This window comes from Lygodium microphyllum, chromosome 28, assembly GCF_053477565.2.
Source record: "Lygodium microphyllum isolate KBCC chromosome 28, Lygodium_microphyllum_v1.1.10, whole genome shotgun sequence".
Lineage (NCBI taxonomy): Eukaryota > Viridiplantae > Streptophyta > Polypodiopsida > Schizaeales > Lygodiaceae > Lygodium > Lygodium microphyllum.
This window is the reverse complement of record NC_141162.1, coordinates 33558970-33574225: the sequence shown is the minus strand read 5'-3', so window position 1 is coordinate 33574225 and position 15256 is coordinate 33558970.

Genomic DNA, 15256 nt, shown 5'->3' with positions numbered 1-15256 from the left:
GTGTAGGTTGAATTCCTTGCAACCCTAAGTCCTTCATTGTCACATCCGTCATTATGTTTACTGATGAGCCTCCATCAATCAATGCATCTGAAATAAAGCATCCTTCTATCCATACACTAATCTCTGGTGTTGAAGGATCTAGGAAGGCATTAGCCACATCTACTTCCTTTACAGGCTCCGGGGCCTTATTGGTCGGTCGCTGTTGAAGAAGCGATCCTTAATCCACGTCTTCTTGTCAAGATGCTTTTGAATTTCTTTCGGCAGCTGGGAGACAACATCAGCAACTGTCAGAATGTTAAGTTTGGTTTAAAAGTGTCTAAGTCTTTTATCAAGTCATAATCTTTGATAGGATCCACAGGCTTCTCTAGCCTGCTAGGGAATGGGGGTACACCCTTTCATTTTTCCTTTTTCTTCTAATAATTGCTGCATCGACATTTCCTCTGTTTCTGGAAGTGCTTCTGTGTCATCTATCTCCTGGGCCTCTGGTCCTGTCTCTGGGACTGCCTTTGTGTGGCCTTCTCCTTTGCATCGGCTGCATAAGGGCTTGTAAACCACAAATCGTCTAGGATTTGGACAATTTGGGGAGATATGTCCCTTTTCTCCATACTTGTAACACTCCACTTCTGATCTCTGACCATCGCCAGACTGTCGTTCTCTGTAACTTTGAGAGGGAAACCTCCTTGGCCCGAAATTAGGACTAAAATCCCTAGGCTTTTCTCCAATATCCTGTGTTGTCATTTTGGATTCTAGCAAGTTGAATCTTGCATTTTCATCCTTCTGTCTTTGTTCATGCATCTCTTTCAGAGAGCAAATATCCTCTGTATGGTTTTTCCGCAAACAGTAGGAACACAAGGCTCCAAGAATGGTTGGTTTTCGGGTACATTCAATGGCTAAGTGTCCCGCTTGATGACACTTTCTGCACCATGTATTAGAGCGCATCACATCTCTTCCAACTCCCGCATGAGTGGATATATTGGCAGTATTCACCTTCAGCGTCTGTAGCTGCTCTGTAATCACATCCAAAAGCTCTTTCTTGATACTTGCAACTGAGTTGGATAATTAGTCCTTCAAATTTTCACCTCCTGAAGTACTTGTAGTGGGATTTTGGGAAACATCTATAATGACTGCATAAACTAGTTGGGTCGATCCAGAAGGTCCTCTATTTTGGCTTTGATTCAGAGCTCCTGTTGAGACTTGGGGTTGTTGATTCCAGTTGGTAGGATTCCACTGTTGTTGAGTCGCCATTGGAGGAACTTTTTGAGGCCACTGTTGTTGTGGTTGAACCGTCATTTGAGGCACTGTCGCCTACGGCGACCACAGTGGGTTAGGTGCGTTATACTGTGGCGTTGTTTGCATCTGGGGATAGGGGTAGGGAACTGTCCCTGGGACTGCATTTAGTGGGTATACCATTCCAAGCATGGGAGGAGGTAAGACTCCTCTTCCTGGAGTCATTGACAGCCTTGCTTCAACTTCGTCATACAATCTTACACCTTCCATTGCAGCTTGCAGATTGATTGGTCTTCTCAATTCTATGAACTTGCGAACTTCTAGTCGTAGGCCTCTGAGGAACACTCCTTTTTAGATTCCTTCATCCAAATGATGGTTAGTCCATCTCTTCAGGATGATTCCATTCGCGAGACATAAGCTTCTACTCTTTCTCTAGAGGACTGACTTAGGTTCATAAACTTCTCTCGCATCCATTCTTCAAAACCTTCACGTCTGAATTTAGTGAGGAAGGCCAACTTCAGGTCATCCCATGTGCCAAAAGTTCCTGCTTCTTGTCTCTCATACCACTGAAATGCCGTGCCCTTGAAAGTGGCGAGGAATATTGCTAACCAGTGCTCAGGGATTCTGGCATTGTTAGCCACACATGCTACCATGAACTCTGCTACATGAAGATCAGGGTCTTCATTGTACTCTCCCTTAAAAACTGGCAATGGGACTATATTTGTTGGCCTGTCATCAATATTTCCAGGACGAATCTGACTAGGAAGGGGACCTTGAGTTGCCATGGGGACGTCTGTAAAGAGTGCTTTTAGGGCGTCAAAGGAGGCTTCTGCTGCTGCAAGCTCATTCTTAGCTTTGATTTTTTCCTTCTCTCTTCTCACGTACCTCTGGACTCGTTCTAATGCTTGCCTCTTTATTGCGTCATTTATCAGGGGGTTGGCTCCAACCAGTTGGTTTGTACTCAACATGATAGAATCAGAGAGGGCTTCAGTCTTTGAGGGATTCTCTGGCCAACATCTCCTCTACTTCCTTCTTTTCAACATCTCTGAATTCGGCTTTCAAATCACTACAGAGGGGAAGATATTCTGTTCGGAAAGTATCAAAACTCATTCTTCTTAAGATCGTTATTGTGTCATTATAATAATGCCAGCTTTTGAGGGTTTCAACAGTATATGTTGTGAAAAACACTCTGTCTACCAATTTCCAATGGGTTGCTAATTGGACAAATAGAAGATTGTCAGTGCACCAAGCATCCCACATATCTTGTTGTTGAGCATCCACGAACAGATTCCAACTCTTTTCCTTCTTGTTTTCGTAAACCTCTACAGACCAAGACTCCTGAAGCTTCTTCACAATCTCCCACTTGATGATGTCGGGAAACTTCTCAATGAATGCCAAATCTTCCATAGATGGTCATTCTCTCTGTTTTTGCTCTTCAGTTTGTTCCCAAACAGTTTGCCACCAAGATGCAAGTTTCTGCTGCTTCAACAGGAAGAGGAAACAGTCCACCACATAGAGCCTGCATCATGATGGTGATATGTTTTCGCCATTGTGGGATGAACTTCTTGTGAAAAGTGGCTTTGATAATGAGAATTTTCAACTCTTCAGTGGAAGAAGAAACTTTGCAAACATCCATTGGATTCTCCTCTTCTTGGTAATGCCATTTCCTTCATTTTTAGCCTCTTCTGAGGCTTGTTGATGGCAAGTTTCCCCGGCTACGCACCAAAAACATGGAGCCCCAAGAGGAACACCAAGGAAAAGGGAATTCTCTTGCAAGAAAATCTATCTTGTAACACCAACAAGCTTTTATTTCATTCTTTTAATCATCAAAACAAAGAAAACAACAATTCTTCACACAGCATCATAGTAGATTTCTCCCACGAATTTGATAGAATCAACCATAATCTTTAACATCTTCATAAAATTCTTCAATAGAACAAGGAACACAAAAGAATACACCATCTCTTGAATGGAAATCAATCACATAATATTCATCTTCAATGTCTTCATAGTTCTCTCTCTCTCAATCTCTCATATACAGTTACACTGTTTTGATAGAATTGACTCTCTCTCTCTCTCTCTCTCTCTCTCTCTCTCTCTCTCTCTCTCTCTCTCTCTCTCTCTCTCTCTCTCTCTCTCTCTCTCTCTCTCTCTCTCTCTCTCTCTCTCTCTCTCAATAATATAGCATATCCTCACTACAATACTCTCATAATAACTCTCAATAATCCTTCTTAGGTCGTGGATGCACCTCCCAAGAGGTATGTCTGATATGAAGAGTCACCAGAGCCACTACAATGTCTTTTCACAGCTCACTACTGTCATTGTCACTTAGTCTTCTCTTCAGCCTTCAGCGGCAGCTGCTTTTTCCATTTGTTTTAGCTCTTTTGAACTTAGATTCATCATTTCCAAAGGTTAGAAAACTTTCCCAAAGTCACACATACATTCTACAGAACACTTACAGAAGGTCTACAGAACAGTTACAGTATAGTATCAGAGCAGCTACAGTATAGTTACAGTACAGAGATAGAGGCTCTACAGAGGGTCTATAGAGGGTTATCAGAATCTCATAACTCATACTCAAATCATTCCATACTATCAAAAATTATTCAATAGGCTTCCAAAAGATCTCAATCTTCATCAATCATCAATCCATGCTTCATACAGAAGACAATCAGAACAAAACAAAAGCTATACAGAAGGTATACAGAACCAATCAGAACCTCACAGAACATCATAGAGCTTCATATCTCCACGAAGAATCATCATGAACTTCCAAAACATAATCAATATCATCCAAAACACTCTCAAATACTTTCATTGACAACCATACATCATTCTATATCCATAAAAAATCAATCATTCAAACCTTAAAAACAACAAAAATCAGTCAAAAATTCAGTTTTTTTCCACTCTCAACAGCGCTCCAAGAGCATGTAGATAGTGCCGGATGGTGTAAAATGAGATTTTCTGGACTTGCACCTAAAGCTGCTGACTCTTGGATTGAACTTCATGGTGACTAGCTGTGTGCTTCACGCTCCAAGAGCCGGTCGATGCTATCGGGAGGGTGCCTTTGAGACACAATAACCACCAGGACCTTGTCGTTTATGAGCACGGGAGATGGACTAACCTTTTTCTTATCTTCTCCATTGGAAAAAGACTCTACAGTAGCATGAATGAAATGCTCCTCCACATGCAAGGAAGCCTTTAGCTATATAGTGAGCTCCACAAGCCCTTCCATAGTTGCGTTACCTTATTTCTTTTGCCCTCTTTGTCGATTTTCTGCTGCCCATGCTACGTGCTTACAACTCTCGAAGAGTAAAAGAGGAAAGGCCTGGTTCACCGAGCTACACTGTTAGTGCCACATTTTATGCTATGATGATCGACCCGAGTTTATGTCTGATCTTAGCGACGCTATCAATAATCTAAGGCTCAGGACATTGAAAGCAGAAATAGATGCAATAACCTTGTCTTGACCCTATTGCACAGCCTGCTTTCTCCCTGCTCTCTTGAAATGTGGTTTTTCCAAGGAGGCAAAAGACATGGGGTCACTAGGTCCAAGTTCTCCTACATAATTAAAGGCTTTGAAGAGCTGCCATTGTATTGCAATGCACCAGCAATAGACATAACATCACCTGGTGTTTGAGTAGGAGTAGATGGAGCAGAGTTTAGCTCAGCATTTATTCCAGTCCCTGTGCTATTTGCTGGGCCAGAAGAGGATGCAATAACTCTTCATTATTGCATCACGAAACATTGAAGGCTCCATACGACCACGAGCTGCTGCAAGAAGGAGGGCAACCATGAATTTCTTGGAGTGGGCAGCCACTACCTCTTCCCCAAGCTTAAGCAATGTATGTCTCATGGTTCTTGGTATCTCTTCTCCAACCAGTCTCATGGTTCTTGGTATCTCTTCTCCAACCACTTGCTGAGCCCAACCTCTTGCTTGGAGAGATTAAAGAATTACATGAATTCTTGCTTTGACTGAAGCTATGGATCACCTATTGATTGCCTTCTTCCATTATGCACTTCTTGAAATGCATGCATGATTGAGCACACTTCAAATTTCTTTCCTATTGGCTGAGAATTTAACTCCTAACCCATAACCGTGCTTGGTCTTGATTCTTGATCATTAAGCCAAAATTGTTAAAAAAAGGGTAAGTGATGCAATCAATGAGTCACTGATTTGCAGAGGTAACCCATTTCCCCATCCCATTTACCTTATTGATCATGCATATCATGAAAGGCCCAATCCTCAATTTGTAAATGCATATCATGCTGGTTGCTTAATAATAAATGTCTGCCATGTATATTTTGGGTGAGGAAAAGCCCGATGCCAAGCAAGGTGGCAAGACAAAAGAGGGGTGACCCCCCCCTTGCCATCTAAGACCCTGACGGGGTGCACAACCTGGCTCGGGGGAACTTTGCCCACCTCTCGGTGATTCGGAGCCCAATATTTGTTTGTAGGTGCATGTACTCTAAATTGGTTGCCCGAGCCCCAATCATTGACATCCAAGCAGCTTACACATGTATGGACAGCAAATGTATGACTTGATGGATATATGATGGATATATGGTGGATGTATGCAATGGGAGATAAGTGTACCATGTCTCAGCTCTGAAAAGTAAATTATAGCAAATTATTCATATTTACTATGAGAAATATTTTTGCATGGCCTCGTAGAGAGGATCAAGAACTCCGTTTCGAATCAAGAAGCTCGACGATCGGAGCTTCCTAGCTCAAGATATTGCAGTTTTGTGACAGGGGGTCCGATGGATTGCACCTAGTATGACACGTCATAAGGGTAAAGCCAAGGCCTAGGAGAACTTCCAATGCGAGATCATAGATTCCTGTACATCTATGAATGCTCCTAGCTCCGCCCAAGAGGATCGTGAAGGCATGCTTGAAGAAGGGGCCCCTGAGACAAACCGTTTTACTAAGCTTAACGACACACTATGCCAGGCATCAAGAGCTGAAACATCACCATAGGGAGATGGAAAAACGCCAAGATCAACGTCATAGCGAGATGATGGCTAAGATTGACTTGCTCGTAGAGTGCATGGGCACCCTCATCTCCACCCTCTCACCCTCCTCGGCTCAGCCCAAGGAGCATGGTCCTCCCCGTGAGACCAACCGCCCTCCCCCCTTGGAGACGGGACGTGGCCAGCAAGGTTTTGGTAGCACCCATGGTTTTCCCTATAGCACCTACGAGCTGGGTGAGCCCTCTATACGACATTATGAGCCCATCCTCCCCTCACCCGTGACGAACCCTTCCATCTCATCCTTGGGACAGCAGCTCCCCCGTAGTGGAAGCTATATGCAAGTGCAAAATGCAAATTCTAGGCAGCATGCACATGGTAGTTTTGGGCAACAAGGCCCCAATGTTCAGCTGGGTTTGCATGTATTGCATGGGCAACATGGAAATTTTGGGCAGCAAGGCCCTAATGCAGGTGCACATGGGCATCATACACATGGTAATGGGCACCATGCACATGGCAATTTTGGGCAGCAAGGCCCCAATGTTCAGTTTGGTTCACATGTATTGCATGGGCAGCATGGAAATTTTGGGCAATAAGGCCCTAATAATCAGTTTGTTCCACATGTAATGCATGGGCAGCATTAAAGGCACTCTTGATTGAATATTGGGATCTCTTTCAACCCCCCACCACCCTCCCACCTAAGAGGCAAGTAGACGACCTAATTGAATTGGAGCCCCATGCCAAACCAATCAATAAACCCCCGTATCAACTCTCTAAATGCGAGTGAGAGGAAGTAGCCAAGCAAGTCAGGGAGCTCTTTGAGATGGGATTTATCGAGCCTAGCTCTTTCCCTTATGCATCCCCGGTTCTCTTGGTCAAGAAAAAGGATGGGTCCTTTCAAATGTGCATTGACTATCGTGATCTCAATAAGATCACAGTCAAAAACATGTATCCTATCCTTAGAATTGATGACTTGCTTGATGAGCTCAAGGGAGCCTGCTACTTCACCAAGATTGATTTGAGATCTAACTACCACCAGATATGAATGAGAGAGGGTGATGAAGTTAAGACAGCTTTCCGAACTGATCGTGGCTTGTACTACTTCCTTATCATGTCATTTGGGCTCACTAATGCCCCTGCCACATCTCAGAGCCTCATGAATAAGATATTGCAGCCATGGCTTTTCTAGTTTGTGTTGGTATTCCTTGATGATATACTCACTTACAACAAGTCACTACATGAGCATTTATACTATGTCAAGCAAGGTTTTGATATACTAAGAGAGCATCAATTGTTTGCCAAGGAAAGCAAGTGCGATTTTATGCAAACTGAGGTCGAGTACTTAGGACACATCGTTAGTGAGAAAGGCATCCAAGCTGACCCTAAGAAAGTGCAATGTGTTCGGGACTGGTGCACCCCCACTAACACCACCTCATTGCATGGTTTTCTTGGTCTCTCCTCCTTTTATCTGAGATTTATCTGCCATTATGCTACAATTGCAGCACCATTGACTGATAGGCTAAAAAAAGAAGCCTTCTTTTGGGATGCCTTAGCTAATCACAATTTTCAACAGCTGAAGGAATTGCTTACCTCAACCCCCATTCTTGTGTGCCATGACTTCTCGAAAGAATTTACCATTTAGTGTGATACTAGTGGACAGGGTATTGGCGTTGTCTTGCTGCAAGAACATGGTGTGATAGCCTTTGAGAGCCGCAAATTGGATGATAAAGAGTGACAGTTGCATATCTATGATCAGGAGATATTGGCAGTCATTCATGCTATCAAAAAGTGGCATCACTACTTGCATGGTAGCAAATTCAAAGTGAAAAGTGACCATCGTGTGCTCAAATAGTTCTTGACTTAGCCCAACTTAACTCACAAGCAATGCAGATGGGTAGCCACCTTACAAAACTATGGCTTTGAGATTACTCACACCCATGGCAAGGATAATGTAGTGGTTGATGCACTCTCTTGCATGTGGGCATGTAAGGTCTCATATATCACTGAACTCCATCATGATTGGATAGAAGAACTCCAAGAGGCTTACTTGCTTGATGCTGAATTCAACCCTCTTTTTTAGAAATTACAGCAAGGTGTTATGGATGCCAACTCCTAATATCAACTCCACAATGGTCTTATTTGGACACATGGCCGTATTGTGATTCCCCATGCCTCCCCTTTTACTCAATGGATACTTGAAGAGATGCATTCTTCTCCGATTGCTAGTCACTTAGGGATGTTTAAGACGTATGACCCCATTGCAAAAAGCTTCCATTGGAAAGGCCTATGGCGGGATGTTAAAAACTTCGTGTCTAGATGTATGTATTGTCAACAAAAAAAGAACATCACTCTTAAACTGGGTGGATTACTACAGCCTTTGCCTATACCCGAGAGCAAATGGACCCACATTACGATGGACTTCATCATCGGGTTGCCTACAACCAAGAAGGGCTGGAACAACATCTATGTGGTAGTTTACCGCCTCACTAAAATAGCCCATTTCATCCCTACAAAACCTCAGTTTACAGCATCTCAAGTTGCCACTCGATTTATGAAGCATGTATTTAGGTTGCATGGATTGCCACATGTCATAGTGCATGACTAGGATACCAAATTTATGAGTCAATTTTGGCATACAGTTTTCAGCTCCATGGGGACCAAACTAGCTTCGTCTACAACCTATCATCCCCAAACAGACGGGCAGATTGAGCGGGTTAACAAGTGGCTTGAGACCTACTTGAGACATTTTTGTCATGATGTGCAGAATGCTTGGGATATGTGGCTGCATTTGGTTGAGTTTGCTTACAACAACTCCACTCATTCGAGTATTGGAGTATCCCCCTTTGAGGCATTGTATGGTTATTGGGTGCCCCTCCCCACTGTGGTCTTCAGTGAGAAGCTTAACCCCCTTGGCAAAGAAGAGTTGGACTACATGTAGGCCTTGCTTTAGCAATGCAAGGTCAATATCAAAAAGGTTCAAGAGCACATGAAGCTCCATGCGGATGAGGCGCCCTCTTGACTTCCAAGAAGGCTAATTGGTACTCCTCAAGGTCCCCAAGTCTCATTATGCTACACTTAAAGATGGCTCTTGTAACAAGTTGGCACATCATTACTACGGCCCTACACAATCCTTAGGAAAGTTGGAGACTTGGCCTACCGCCTCCAACTCCCCCCTAACACTAAGATACATAATGTATTCCATGTGAGCCAATTGAAGCCATTCATAGGCACCCCCAAAGATTATGTGGAGGAACTACCCCCCAATGGATGAAGAGGGCCTTATTCAGTCTGTGCCTGAAATGGTCATACGATAGCGTGAAAAGCAACTTCGTACTTGATCCATTCATGAGTACTTGATCAAATGGCAAGGCCTACCTCTAGAGGAAGATTCTTGGTGCCTGGCCTCTATTTTGAATGAGTTTCCCCACCTCAAGGAGGCCGCATTGCTTGGATCTTGACCACACTTGGTCCCTGTTTGGACTACAGCCTACTTCTGGACAACCATCTGTTTTGCATCACTTTTCGTCCTGAGCTATTCTCAGCCCCACCTTACCTACACAGGCTGAAAGTACACCTTAAGGGCTTCGCAACGACACCTCACTTGTCCCGATTGGAACTTCCTATGGGAAGTTATGGTTGTTTTCCTATAGCAATCCTGTCTTGGACAGCATACATGTCTGCCTCTGGATAGCCATCTATTTTGCAACAGTTTTGATCCTGAATTATTTCCAGCCCCACCTTACCCACATGGCCTGAAAGTATATCTTGTGGGCTTCGCAACGACACCGCACTCATCCCGTTCAGAGTATTCTACCCAAAGTTATGGCTGACTTCCTACAGCAAACCCATCTTGGACTGCACACTATCCACTCCATCCAAGGCCTTGTTTTCATGACATGGATGCCCTTGCTTATTGCCCTTGTATCACGCGTAGAGTAGAACTCTGTAGCCTCCCCCCCTATTCCTCCCTTGTTTTTGAGGACAAAAAACTCATGAGATGGGATGGTTTGTAATGAACCGGGCATATGGAAAAATACCAGAGACACTGACGGTATAAAAGGTGTAAGAGGGCTTCCTCAGGCATCACTGAATTATCAAGGAACCTCTCTTCCACCTCTCTTCAGCTCTCATGGCTTCTCCTTCTTCCTCCCTTTCTCTCTCTCTCTCTGTGTCTCTCTCTCTCTCCTTCTTGTCTTTCTCTCTCCTCTTCTTATTCTCCTGCATTCCTTCTCTCTCTCTTCTTTCCCTTAGTTAGGCTAGCTAGGTCTCCTTCATTACAGTGAGTCAACCATGTCAGGTAAGGAAAGAACTGTGAATGATGCAATGCAAAAAAATCCACCTTATATACTTTTCCACCTGGTGTGCCACATGTCAAGGCTCTACTAGTGAAAAGAGCTAGGGTTTCAAATGGCTTGTTCCAATGGACGAGTCCAATGGCTAGATTTTTGCCACAAATCCAACAATTGTTGTTTTTGCCAACAAATACAAAGGATTATAAATACATTCGGTGAAGCTTTTGTCTAACTTTTTTGCTCTACATACGGCTAGTCCTGATTTTCCACTTGTGTATACATTGCACATACCTTTGTTTGGTTTTTGTTATCATTGTGTTTCAACTTGTCTGTCATGGTACAACTAGCTAAGGTCTAAATCTTGGATTGCTTCTCCTTCCATCGTTGTAGCATAATTTGCCTTTGCCATTTTTTAGAACTCCAGCAATTCCCCTCTTTTTGTTATAGCATGGCTAGCACATCAACCTAATCTCAAATTGCCACTCCTTGTGCCATTACATCATATTTCTCTCTCCTCTAGAATTTCCATTTTAACAACCTTCAAGCATGTCTAAAGAGTCAATTTCCCTCCCTATTTCATCTACAAAAGTTGTGAATCTAAAAAAAAAAAGGGGTGTTTCCTCCATAGCATCCAAGGAGTTAGTAAAGAGAAAGGCAAACCTTGTCCCAAATGTTCTTTCTGCCAACTCCTCAAGGTCCACAAGAAGTGCAGAAATTCCAAGGAGAACTCCACCAAGCAAAGGAAAATCACCATTGAAGGCCCCATGCCTCTCTTAAATCACAAAAATAACCCCCTCTAATAGGCTTTTGGATTTCCTTGTCCAGAGTAACATTGAATTGACCTTTTTCCCAATTGCTAAGGACATCTTTAATCATGAATGGGACCTTGATCAGATAGCTGATTATTACAAATAATTTTGCATGAAGGACTATGCAGAGTTTGAAGATTTAGCATGCCCAATTGTGCAAGTGGACTCAAAGATTTTTATTCACATTCCTATTGGCAAGTCACCCATAGAGAAGATATCATTCACAAAAAAGTGTACAAGGCATTCTTTGGAGAAGTTTTTTGTTTCAGATATTGTGTACTCTTTGCACCTAAGAAAATATAGGCTTGTAATGAAGTCTATTACATTCATTGTGTATTTCCTTGTGAAGTATCCAGTGAGTTCTAATGGGCAAAAGATGGAGACAGTGAGATCCTCCATCTATTGTCTACTCAAGGATGTGGAGGAACATTTTGATCCTTGAATGGAGGCATCTATTGCAAAGAACCTAAAATGTTTCTCATTTCAACGCGGAGATTATTATTAAAGAAAGTAGTGCTGAGGTCCTTGAAATATCTAAGTCATCCTTGAGCCTTATTAGACCCTCTTTGCTAACCTTTCCAGTAAAAGACAATGAGTAGTTGCTATTGTTTGACACCCAAATACTCTTTAATTTGTGAGAGGACTATTGTTTGGCAGTAATTTTAGAAGCTAGTACAGATGCTAATGGCATTATTGATGTTGAACACAAGTCCAAAGACGAATTTCTCTCACTAGATACACAAATGTCTTATGATAAGTTCATCGATGCAATTGAGGCCTCGTCTATGTGTTTAGCAAAAGCAAAAGATATTAAGAAGGAATAAAAAATTATCAATGAGAAGTTTCACAAGCTTCAAGAAATACTCAAAATTTTCAAGTTTGCTAAAGAACAATTAGATGTTAAGGAACTCAAAGATGCCAAGGAAACATCATCAATTAATCTATGGAATCCAAGTAAACTAGAGAATGATGAGAATCAAGTGATAATGCTTTATATTCTCTTCCGTGAATAGTTAGAGATATTTTACATTTCCTTTTCTCACATCTCATTTTTATCTTTCTTTTTCCCCTTCAGTTGGAGATTGCAAATTAGGATAATTTCTTGGGAAGAGACAAAGGATCAAGAATTAGTAGTGGCTCTATCAAGCATGTTGCACTTCGACACTACCTTGCTATAATTGATCCTCATATTTTTTTTAATCTTACATAGCACTTGGACACTACCTTGCTAGAATTGATCCTCATATTTTTTAATTCTTACATAGCACTTTCTTAGAGAAAGCCTCATGGCCCATTCTTTATATAAAAGCTCTTACAAGGGTTCTTGGCTACTTATGATTACAATATAATGCCCACAAAGTAATGTTTCTTGAAAAGATAGCAATCATTCAGAATTTTGGCTATGCACCTAGCTACTTACCTCCAGAGTTGGATACATTCTAGTATTCTCCTCTTATGCTTTGGTAGCATAACAAAGAGATATTAAATCCATTGTTAGATATAAGAGGAGAAAGTTTTTGTGTTAGAGAGGAAAGATGTGTAAGGATGAAGAGAATGAAAAGGCTATTTCTAGCTAGCTAGCCCTTTGTGCATTTGGATGTCCAAATTTCATAAAGATTTGTTGTATTCTTCAATCTATGAAGTTATCTTTGAAAAAACCAATCGGATAACTCTTCAAGAGCATTGCTTTTTGTTACTCCTCCACCATGTCTTGTGCTACAAAAGTAACATGTATGAGCTTGATAGTGGGATTTTTCCATTCCTTGGCTACTGAAAGTTACCAATAGCTCATGCTCCTCCACAAAATAAGGCCCATGAATTAAAATAATGTGATGCATCATATAAGAAGCAAGAGTTGGTTTCTATCATTTGTTTTTTTATTTTCAAATATGCATGATTGAGCTCTTTCTCTATCTTACCAAATAGAACGTAATATCCTTTTTGCCTCATTTGTCTTATATTGCTTGAATAATATTTGTAAATAAAGATTTGTATTCTTTTGGACACATGAATGATATTTGTTGTTGCCTAAGCACTTTCAGAAAGATATTGAGATGTTTCCAAATCTCCATTCGTGTAGAAATGCAATTTGGGATATGTTGGTCGCATTTGTCATGATCTCACACAACTCTCTTCAATACTCCTAGACCATGTTTACTTGTTTTCCATTGTGGTTTATGAGAGACCTTTTGGCCTTTGCACCTCCCATAGAGACATCTGTTAAGACATCTCTTTTTTTCCCTGAAGCTATTGGGTTCTTTCTCATCTGAACTTGTCCCCTATGAAAATCCATTCTTGAGAGTAATATCTCACATTTATCAATGTACTCATTCGATAAGGATATTGGCTGAATTGGATATGCATAGTCAAGATGTAATCTGAGAAGCTTATCAATTATTCTAATCTCTACATACAAAGCACAAATATGAACATTCCTAAGAGAGATTGAAAAATTTAGGATCCCATATGCCCTCCTTATTTCTATTTTTTAAAAAATCTACAAAATCTCTGGAATCTTCTTACCGGTCGTTAATTACTCCAATCTTTAGATCCCATTCTTTCCATACAATAAATGCAAGGGTATTTTGTATTAGCCCCATTGCATATCCCAAACGTATATTTGATAGTCTTTAAGTCAGCATCATTGATATGCCACTCTATGTTGAAACTACCAACCCCATCAATTATTAATCTTTTCCCTTTACCTTGAGGCTTGATAATCTCAAGAATACATGTTTAAGAGAACAACCATTTCAAGGTTTGATGACTTTCAATTGGTACTTCAACTGCACCAATCCACATTATGTCTATCTAGAGCTAAATTTTAGGATGTTGTTTGTGTCCCTTACTATTATTATATTCTAGTGCCCTATTCATGATACAAATACTAACTCTTTTGATCTTTTGTCCTGTTGAACATGTGCTTCGTCAAGCTTTAGCACAAACTTTAAAATGCCATCACATTCTTGCACATTATACATATGGACGATTGCAATTTGCATTCTTTTAAGATCAACCCAAATATTATTAAATGTGTTGTATCCAAAGATAGCTTCTTTTGTTTTTTGTAGGGAATAGATACTTCAATATAAATATACTCCCTAAATACATTTAAAATCTTACTATTCATGGTTGTTCTAATATTGAAACTACAAAAGCTCGAGGCAAACCAAATGCACTTATCCTATGACATCAAAGGTTTTTGAACCACAATTTAGAGAGAGTATGATAACCTCAATGGCTTATACCTACAATGTCACATGTTTCAACTACTTCATTTGGTTTCACAGTCCCTTTTAAGCCTTTCACTAACTCTTTCGAAGTTTGACCTCTCACATCTACATTTTCTAGTGATCGAAGAATCCTTAAGATATCTTTTTTATTCATATTTTCTTTTAAAGTATGATTCTCTCCGATATCAATGCCTAAAATACTAGAGATAAATTTTCTTGCAAGATTTAGTCTCATTTTTTAAGCTTGTTTACACAAGCCAGTTAGATTTTTTAGTTGTTTTTTTCTTTCTCTAAATCCTATTGGAGTTTCCTTTAAGTATAATAAATTTTTTTGCACAGACTTGTTAGTGTTTTCCAAAACATTAACCTTGTTCATTAGCCTAAATATAGTTGTTTTGTAGTTATTAATGCTTCTCTCATTTCAAGCATCTATCTTGTGCATACAAAAGATGTATAATATAATCACATGCAATACCCAAGCATTCCATCACAACCATCTCCAACATATCTTACGAAGTCATAAATATTGAGAGGAGGAGGCTTACCTACTAAAGAACCTTTGAGATAAATATTTCCATCTATACACAAATCTATATGCTTAATTCCTTTCAATCGTAACCTATTAGCTTCATTCTTATACAACAATGCTCGATGATGTATACTTCTCCAAGATGAATAAAACTTATCTATTTGAATAGCAAGTTTTTATTTGCATGCATTT